This window comes from Harpia harpyja, chromosome Z (assembly GCF_026419915.1).
Source record: "Harpia harpyja isolate bHarHar1 chromosome Z, bHarHar1 primary haplotype, whole genome shotgun sequence".
NCBI lineage: Eukaryota > Metazoa > Chordata > Aves > Accipitriformes > Accipitridae > Harpia > Harpia harpyja.
In genome coordinates this window covers 28,342,959-28,353,557 of record NC_068969.1, presented here as the reverse complement: position 1 = coordinate 28,353,557, position 10,599 = coordinate 28,342,959, and positions in this window count along the sequence as shown.

Genomic DNA, 10,599 nt, shown 5'->3' with positions numbered 1-10,599 from the left:
ATTATATGGGTTTTTTGTCCCCAAGTTTTCCCTCTGAAATGTAGTGGGGCATGAATGCATCCTGCTGAAGTCAGTGCACAAACAACCGCAGTTCTGTGAATGTCCTCAGTGATCTGTAGGAAGAAAATAATTTCTGAAACAGTTGCCTTCAACAGGGGAGGGTGTCCCCATATAATCAATTGCTCTTGTAGAGAAAACATCAGCTTGGAAACAAGGGGAAGAAAAGAGATCTGGAAGAGGCATCCTGCACAAAGGTGCTTGGAATGTCTGTGGATTATGGCTCCTTCTCCACCCCCACAAAAAATAGCAGAAGAAAGGGAAGATACCACTATAAATATGTTAACATTTTAAGAAAATAAAGGCATTAAAAACACTCAAGTGCTTCAAAAGGCACAGTTATGGTGCAGGACCAGCTATGTGGAGGGGATGCAGAAGGTGCTGCAGGCACGTGTTCGGGGGGGGGTGGACATCAGTTTGTATGAAAGCGATCCTGTCAGATACAGGTGGAGCAGAGTCAGTGAGAGCCGTTCCAGGACAGCCTGCAGGGACAGCAGGGCTGGCCTTTGGAAAGCATTTTTGCTGCACATCAGCTCACACATCACCCTGCAGGGGCACAGATGCCAGGGAGAGGTGAGTGAGATTATTACCCTGCTTTCAGCCGAGGCATTGGCTCCTGCTGTGCTCAGTGTTTGCTTTGCCTGAGTGTTGGTCACCTCCACGGTGGTCGATATTTTCTTATCAAAGGCTTCCACTTTCTGCTGTTTCAGAGAGATCCCTACCTTCCCTTGGCCATGCACGCACACAAGATCCCTGCATTAATATGGCTAAAATTTCATTTATAACTCTTTGCTCTCAGCACTATGGTGGGGAGTTATTGAATTCATCAAAAAGTCCTATAAAAAACCCAAAACTGAAGGATATGGAGAAGTTCTTTCTAGGAAGCAAAGCCACCTCATTTTCAGTGAAGTGCTAAGGAAGGAAAAAACAATTTCAGGTTTTCCATAATTAGTTGGGTCTGAAGGAGAATTAAATTTCAGTATAATCACTTGTCTACTGAGGTCTGCCGCTTACTGTCAAATGCCACCCCTTTTGCTTTCCATGATATATATACACTTGCGACTCTTGCAGTTCACACGTGTTCATGAGGTTATTTCTCATAGTGGTCCCCCATATAAGACTGGGAGGGAATCATAGCAATGGTCACTATTAGAAGCAGTGTGAATACAACCTGTTCAAGTCCTTCCCTAAACTGCCAAGTTCGTGAGGAGGACAGAAACAACTTAGGGCTGCATTTGCTTAGGAAAATATCCTTACCACCAAGAAGGATGCTGGGTGTCAGGTACAACCTGAAGCCCCTCTGAGAGAATAACAATAACAATAACAAACAATAATAACAACAGAAAACCCAGAGAAACCCTCTTCAGCCTAAAAGCACAAAGATCAGTGTCTGGAGAAGGGGACCACCACAGTGCAGTCACCACTTCCAGCTGGTATTTGCAGCAGACCCAAGCGGGGTCAACTCTCAGCATCCTGCATGACAGGCCCCATGTGATGACAGGCTTTTAGCTTTTATTGGCTAATTTAGTTAATATGCATTTTTATGTTAAGACATTATTGTTCCAGCTATACCTTAATTCTAACCATATGGGTTTCCACAGGGAAAAGAGCCTTGAGGAGTTTCAGAGCTCTGATCAAAAAGGGCTGGTGGTTTCAGCCTGCTTTTCCTTGCCGAGTGCTTTATCTCTAAATGCCATAATAGCTGAAACACTCAGGAATTGAGGTACATTGCCTTGTCAGTCAAAGGAAACATGCCTGGTAAGAACATGGCTCTACGTGCTTCATCATAACTGTAGCTTCTAACTCAAGCCCTCAGCTACTCTTAATTAGTGTGGTCACAAAAAGATCAACAAGCAGGCACAGTTCTAGCTGGCAGCAGCAAAGGACAATCAATATAAGCCCTCTTTGAAACATATGAAACTTTAGTGTTGGTTGTGGGAATCATTTTCATCCTATTTTAACATTTCTCTTAGCAACACCTGGAAAAAACCACTTGCAAAAGGCAAGAACATGTTTCCTTTTTTGTTTGGTTGGGTTTTTTTAATGTTGCTAGCATCATTTGTGGATTTGCAGTGGTACTAGGTTAGAAGGAAAAAAGCAGGGGAAACGTCTAACTAGCAGAAAGCTTCAAAACAAAAATATCTACTTTGTGTGCTTTGGATGACAGGTTGCTGATGTAAGAGGCGGTTGAGCAGAGACTCAGGGGAACAGAGGTGCAGTGCAGATTCTGTTATTGATAGGAAAAGTTGGTTATTTAAAATGTGAACTGATAGAGTGAGCAGTGAGTGAAAACTTCTTTTTATGAACAGCAGTTGGCAGAAACTGGAGATTAAATGCCATGTTTCTGGAAGGGACTTCTAATATCCTGCTCGTAGGTAACTGTAGTCCATGGAAGGATTATGCATCTTTTTGAACAGTCAGTCTGAAGCATCTGTTTATGCAAGATGCTGACTGATAGTCTTTGAAGATAGAAATCTCCTACTTAGTAACCGGTCTGCTTTCTCACATTGCTTACCAATACAACCCCTACCCTTTTAGAAAGACTTCAGTAAAAGATGAAAAGATGTCTGTTCTCCACATCTGTTTGGTTTCTGGCCCCATCACTGAGATTTGCTGCTTGAAGAGCTTTGCTGAGGCAGCACTGGGTCCCTCTGAGCCATCTTCTTCCCTGCTGCCTAACACGCAGGTAGTTGCTCTGCTTTGCCTTTACCTGAGTATTTTTCACCCTTGTGCCCTGTAATTGCCCGTGCGCTGGATGCACTGTGCACAATTTACAAGAAAGGGAGGATGGCATGATCTCGTCCTCCTTCCCCTCTAGGGTGGGTTTTTTAGGAGAAGACAAGCAGTGCCCAAGAGACTGTTGTCAGTGGCATCCTGTAACCACCTTCTCAGACATCCAAGCCCAACCGTCTCGTGCTTGTGCTCTCTTCTACTCAGGACAATTCTGGCTGGAGCCACCACATGGTCTGTCCTGTGCGTGACTTCCTGATGCAATGAGTTAGGGATGTTTCCAAAATGCTTTGTGGAGTGTTGCCTTACCCAACGACCTTGGTGCTTTGGAGGTCAAGTTCTACAATTTGCTGTTTCCCTTTCAATAGTTTATGTGTTTCTCTTATTTTCATACCATTAAAATTCCCACAGTCCTTCAGCTCTGGCCTCTGGCATGGTTGCTGAATGTCCTGTTGGGTGATCTGTGACTGCATGATACTTGGTGTCATCCTTTTTTTTGAAGTTTTTGCAAACTTTAAAGAACTTCATAATTCCAACATTGAGTATGGCTATGGCCACAGCTAAGTTACTGGTTAGAGCAAATGAACAGGTCATGTATAGTGAAAGCAAGTGCCTGCCATAACCTGCTCCTCAGCTGTATGCAGTAGCATGGCATTCGTAAGTGTGAGACATGAGCAACAGGACACCCCGGCCATACCACGGTGCTGATCTGGGATGCCAGCAAAACTTCTGACTCAGCAGAGACACTTCCAGATGCAGTTGTGCTCCTTTTCTGCCAGATAGCTAGGAAGACTGGGAAAGCACACAGCAAGCCTGCTCTGAAACAGAACCATTGTTCCCACACATCACACCATTGTTTTGGCTGTCAATGGGCCTTGAAAGATGCTAGGGAGGACAACTTTGTGTCCTTTGTTCTCCACAACTGTCTGCATTATCTGCATTTGCTCCTTACAGCACTGCAAGACATCCTAGGGGCCACCTTCCTGTTGCTCCTCTTGAAGCACTTGCTTTGTCCTTTCTCTCCTGATCTGCAAAATCATCAGTAGTTTCCATTTCCCTGTTCTGCCCTTCTCATCCTGTGCTGGTTCTCCTGGCACTGTCCTGGGGATGGAGGAGCTTTATGAACATCAGCCTCTCTGCATTTTTCATTGTGTGTCAGCCTTTTTCAGTGGTTCTGGAAGCAAGAGGCATTTCAGCCAAGGACACTGTTAAGACTGTTTTATCTTCTCTGCCACCACTGTAAAGCTGTGAGACTCTGCTCCTCTTCTTTTTCCTAAAAGCTTGTCTGAGGAAACTTTGGCCACAGCATGACAAAAATGTGCAACTGCAAGCAATTTACTGTGGGAGGAGATGGACGGATAGATGGTTGTTTAGAGATCGTGCAGTGGATTGGCATTCAGTTTGCTGCACATCACAGTGATAACAACTGGCATCTTGTTTCTGGGGTTGTGACATGGTATTCAGCCATCAAGGGTTACCTGGGGATGGTTTGTGCCCATTTCCCAGCAGTGGTAGCAGGGGAAGCTCTGCTAGTGGAGAGCAAGTAACACAGTAGTTGCTGCCTCTAGCAGTCTCATATAGGAGAAGACCATGATGTCTCTTAGATAATGCTGCAGAAAATGTTGTCAGCATGAAGGCAGACATATCAGCCAGTCCTGGTCTGCTTCAGAAGCCTCAGATTGCAAGACAGAGAACACAAACCCCTAAGGCAGCAAACCTTCACCCAGGTATAGCGGGTTGTTTGGGATGGAAGGCTGAGTTCTGGTGAAAGCTTTATTTTTAAAAGGCTTGTGTTGTTATTCCTCTCCAGGTCAGTATTTCTGGCTTTCTGGTGAAATGTCCTTGTAGAGTTTTTTACTGTGCAGGTTTAGTATTCGATGTTATTACTAGTAAAATGGCTATTTTAAAAGCATGTATTTCATTAAGCCTTGAAGCCGTTCTCAGTCTGTGTACACGGCTGTCATATTCAGAAAGGAAGAGAACATTCAAGCTTAATGATGGAGGGAAAAAAAACTCCTCCAGTACTGAGACCCTTCCTTTTTCCCAGTTTCTGCTCCCAGCTACTCATTCAAGCACAGTTGCCCAAGGAGAGCGGGGAGGGTTGGTTTATCTCACCCCATCCCTGCTGAGCACCTGGAAGGTTGCTGAGATGGGTGCACCCAGGGCATCAGCAAGGGCTTGGATCGAGTGCGGTGTGCGGCTTTCTACAGAGGGGAATTACTCAACTTCATCTTGTGCAGGCTGCTGGCCAAGTCCCTTGTGGGTCAGAGAGGTAGACTTGGCTGGAGGAAAGCCAGCCCTGATTTTGACTTTTGTGGCTGGCAGGGAGAAGACTAGGTGTTTCTTAACCTAAAAGCTTTTCTATGTGATCTGGAAATTTACCTGGGCGCTCCAATGTGAGGATGAACACATGAAGTTCTCGTTATTCTTTGCTCAGGATGAAGACTTGGGGGCTGGCTATGGGCAGTAAGTGCACAATCAACAATGACATAAATTCTTTTAGACATCCAGCCATGCTCTGTTAACATGAAAAAATAACTGGACGAGCCTGGACTATGACAGCCCCACCCTCTGTGAAGGGCAGAGAAGCTCCAGTTCATACAGGAGAAATTTCTAAAAACCAGGATATCTTTTTATTTACATACGTGCTGCTATCTGCTTTTTCCTATACCGAAAATCATATTGGTGCCTTACCATCTAGCTGTTTCTGTGACGTGGTAATTATTTTTTGATCAGTGAGCTGAGGCAGTCAGAGCAGAACCAGAGCTGGCACAGGCTGCGTTTACCCACTGTCAGAAAATCCACTGTCCTACTGCCAGCTGTGTGTGCAACACACACAACCTGACAGCAACCCTGGGGTAAAGCCGAGGAGAGTTTTGCAACCTGCCTGTGGCCACAAAACCAGCCTGGAACAAAAAACACGCCAGCGTGCTATCTGAGGAACTCCAGAGTGCTTCTCCTTGCCGGCCTGTGCAACAACCGTACTCAGTCCCACCTCTCTGGCAAGGGGAACAGAGTTATTAAAGCTGTGGTCAGCTGCGAGGCTGCTGGTCGCCCACAGCAGCAGGTAGGGACCACCCTGTCCGCAGGAACAGCATCGCCACCAGCACTGCAAGCTGTGATGCTCAATTCTGTTTCGCACCACAGGCTATCCCAGCCGTGGGCTGGCTGGGGGACAGAGGAGTGGTGACAGGCTCCTGGCGATGCCAGCAGGGCTGCCAACCCCACATCACCTCCCTCCCCTCAGGACGCTGTGCCCTGCCCCGGTCCCAGGGATCTGGAGCAGCCTCCTGGCCCTCAGGGATGTTCCTGCTTCATTCCCCCCCTCCCCGCATCAGCAGAGCTTGAAAGTTTGAAAAGTTTAATCGTTAAAAACCGCACTAAGCTCTTGATCACAGTTGTATCTTGCAGCGTGACTCCCACTGAGTAATTTCACATTTTCTTAACATTGTGTTTTCAACCAGGCTTTAGAGGAAGTACTCTTGGACATGACTTTGGCACCTTAGGAGATAGTGGAAACCCACCCGTACATCTCGGTGGAAATGCCCAGCTGGCCATCAAGTCAGCGAAGAACCAGGAGCAGGGACCTCTGCTCCGGGATGTGTGACCAGCACTGAGCTGGACAGTCGGGCACAGCTGAGTCAGAACTCTCGTACTGCTCCCAGCCCTCCGCTTTCTGCTGCACCCCTAATCCTCCTGCATAAGGCTCTGTCAAAACGAAAACAGGAATATTTCTATACCTGTTCAATGTCAAACTATACATGTAGCTTTCAGGAAAACGTAAACTTGCTCCAGGACTAGGGCTGAAATAGAAAACTGTATAGAAGTATACATGCTAGAGGAGCACTTGGAGTTCAGGAGCTGGAGGAGTTAGATTGAAGCTCTCTAGAGCCTACTGAGCTTATAAAATTATTTTTAATAGGGACGTAGAGCAGCTTTCCACCTTTCATGCTCACTGAAAACTTCAGAAGTGTTTTCTGGTTTAGGGTTTTAAAGAATAGTGATTTTTTTTCCTGTTTGGGAGGGGGGGGCTGTTGTTTTGTTTCTGGTTTGTTTTTTAGGGGTCTGGATCGAAATGACAGCCAGAAACGCACAGGCCTATTAAGTATGTGTAAATCACACATTCTAGAGCCAGTTTATGGGCACAGTGAAATGTGAACCAGAATAAGGATATCTGCTTGTAAAACCTTCATCCATCCATCCATCCGTTTCATATTTATAACCAACAACTGAGAGTGATGCAACCACCTTGTACCAACAGTTAGTGAGCAACAGGTAAGCAATTTCTTTTGAAGAGAAAGCCCTGGCGATGCAGCTGACAGCCAGACCCGAGACAGCACTGCTTGCTTCCTTCCCTGCGTGGTGGTGCCTGTATCGGCAGGGGAAAAACCCCGCAGCCTGTGACAGTTTCCCATACGCTTAAATTTGCTGGATATAGGAGTGTTTTGCCAGGACTATGCCCTGTGTTTTGTAATAAAGAAGCACAGACAGGAGTCCAAAACTTGGCAGAGTGAGAAAAACAAGAAATGCAACTTAGCATGTGAATGTTTTGCTCTTTTAGGTTAGAAAGTGGTCCCAGCACCAGACGACAAGGAACATGGGTCATCTGCCAGCAGAGGAACGGGAAGGGAAGGAGGCAGGATATTGAACTTGAAGCAAAAAGAGGGAGAGGAGTTAGAAAGAGAGGACAACCTGCAGGGAAAATACCTACGTACGTTTGCTTTCAGCTCTAACTGAAGCAGCATGCTTGCTCTAACAGGCCGGGACAAATCACCTCCTGTTCGCTGGCAGACATTTAATGCACATCTTTCTCATTTCGCTATCTACACTTGACAGCAGTGCTCTTGTCCTGCTGCTAATTTATGAAGCGTGTGTTACGGCCAGGTGACGTACCACCAACGAGCCCCTTGCACGTCAGCAGAATTCACCCTGCGCTCCCACGGTAAAGCGGCCGTCCCCACGGCTGCGTTCACTGCACTGCTTCATTGCAGAGATCTAGGATGGACCCCTTCACCCCCAGAGAAGGAAAGACCAAAGTCTCAGGATTGCAAAGTTAACACTTTATTGAATTTAAATTGATGCAGAACAGAGGGGCAACAATGGCTCAAGTGTTCATTAAGAAAACGCCCCAGGATGTTTCACATATAGACTCTTAATACAGTTTGCATGGAAACAACTGAAGAAGTTGTAAAATACTCTCAAGTCAGAAAGGGGGATTCACAGCCCTGTTTTTAGCCTTCATGTTCCCAAATACTGTCATCCCTGGATCAATTTCATATCCTTCCCCAGAAGAAGGTTATGGACTTGCTGGCTACATCCTTCCCCCATCAGGTACAGAAACAAATTATAGTAAACTTATGAAAGGAACTATACTTCAAGGTAGCCATGAATCAACATTTACGTATCTAGAAAGACTGGTTGTAACATCACTATTTTCAAAAAGCTAACAAATAAGCAAAGTTACAATATCAACACTTTTAACCCAATTTCTGTTTAAAAACTGAAGTAGTACCTTGCCTCCAATTCCAACACTTGTCTACATGTTTTACAAAACATTTCTAAAAGATTTGAATAACTTTTTTTTTTTTGATAACTGGCAAGGTGAACTGAAGAGTTAAAAGCACTCAAGTGAGCTGATTCAAGTGACAGTTTAGAGCGTATCTACAATTTTAAAAAATGTTACTTTGGGCACAGTTTTTCTCCCTCAAACTCTAGCAAGACTGGAAACCCATCCTCCTAACCTACGTTTTGTTCAGCCAACTGGAAAGGGCTATTGCCTGCCTTTTAACCATCTATTTTTTTTTTTTTACAAACTGTAGTGAGATTCACAGTTTCCACTAAGGAGGCACACACAGTTGCCCCTTCTCTACATCAATCATGTGCTTCAGGTTTGTAGTAGTGTAACCCCAGCCAAGATGCCACCACGGGCAATGTTTGTTTCTCTAAGTGAGCAGGCCAGTTTTACAGGAAAGGCAACAATACAGTCAGAGGCCTGACTTCAACCAGCTCTCAACATTTGCTGAACTGGAATGTCAACTCCAGGGCAACAAGAGATATGTGGATTTACAGCACTATTTTGCAATGGATAGGCTGGCTTCAGAAATGCTCAATGCAAATGGGCAAAACCTTCAATTAAGGCCTTTACAGTAGCTTGTCAGATCTGATGATGACAGGCAGCGCTGAACCTCTGAAGCAGCACTAACCTCCAGCTGCAACACATATACAGCCTGTAAACCAGAAGATGCATGCGAATACAGGTCAATGGTAAAAGGTGGGGAAAAAAAATAAAAATCGATTAATTGCACTGGGTCTTGGTTATACAGTGATAGCACTACAAATGATTGCAACACATCAGGACAGTTGTAGCAGCCTTGTGTGACCCATAATGGCAGTTAATGTCAGATCCAGGCACACAGTTTAGATGAAGAACACGGAACTGTCGAAATTGGTCCCAACATCAGGAACTTCACATTATTTTAATCTGAATGGCTACTTTGTTTCTAGGTTGAAAGCTAACCACCCAGTGCACCTGCAGCAGAACTGCAGTGATTTTCACCAATTTCAGTTGTTAAACCCAGATGAATGCAGCTCTTACTGGGAAGCAAGAAGTTTTCTCTTCCTTCTGCCATTCGAAATGTGGCATTGAAAACTGCACTAATCCAAGGGTCCCAAAGTCAACCTGGTCTCAAGTAGGTACCACAAATATCACTGCCATGCAACAGTAAGGGATGCACCTCGCTTGCTATGCCATGAACATAACATCTTTGAACCCACAAATTTAAGGCAAAAATTCAATTGGTCCCATCTACCTGACCACATGTTTTCTGGCAATCAAATATTTTCTGGTTTACAGTGATACATAACAGTTTTTTTTGATGCTGGAGATAAAGTTTATTAATGATGCTACCAAAATTTTGGCAAAAATTCCAAAATCAGATTTAAAAACACAATGCTTCCCTTTTCAATTTGGCAGCATTTTGAAAAGACAAACACAGTAAGACACACAAAGATTTTGCTCAATTTTGACTAAATGACCTGTGTTTTCACATGATAAATAAGCAATGGTTTATATCAAAACAAACCAAAAAACTGCATGAAATGAAAGTTTGTGCTGTTTTATGATCACAGTATTTTCTAGTTAAATATATCTGCTCTTTGTTATATTCCTGGCACCCAGGACAAAAATCTTTAAATATATATTTCATGTAGGCAATAGCTTCTGTGCATATCTCTCTTCAAAAAATACTTTATAGTAGTATATAAATAGGTAACTTACATGTTTAATTTTATAATCTTGCCCCAAAACTATATATCTGTTTCATTTTTGTAAAGTATCAATTTCCCCAATATTATTAAAGCTGACAAACTATTGAAATGGAAATGCTGTCATCTTCCATAATAGAAGTAGCAATTTTCTAGGAAAAACCCACAGCAACGCTCGTCAGTTGTTTTAACCTGAGCATTTGGCCTACTTAGAGTAGCAGCTTTTTTTTTTTCTCTCCCCATCACACATGCTCACATGCACACATTCCTGCACACACACACAGTACAAGCACACACTTCCAGACACTGGTAGGCCACGTAGTGCTTCCCAGGTTCTACAGCAAAGTGGGAAGCAGTGTAGCTAACAATTTAACTACACTAAATATACACAAGCAAACACCTTAAGGCAACCACTGCAATGGGGGGTTTAAGTTGCAGGGGTGAATTTCTGTTGTAACAAAATGGGCTGTATACAGCACACATACATGCCTCTTTAACCCTCCAAAACAATGTGATTTTTTTTTTTTAATATTTTGTGCAAATTTCTAA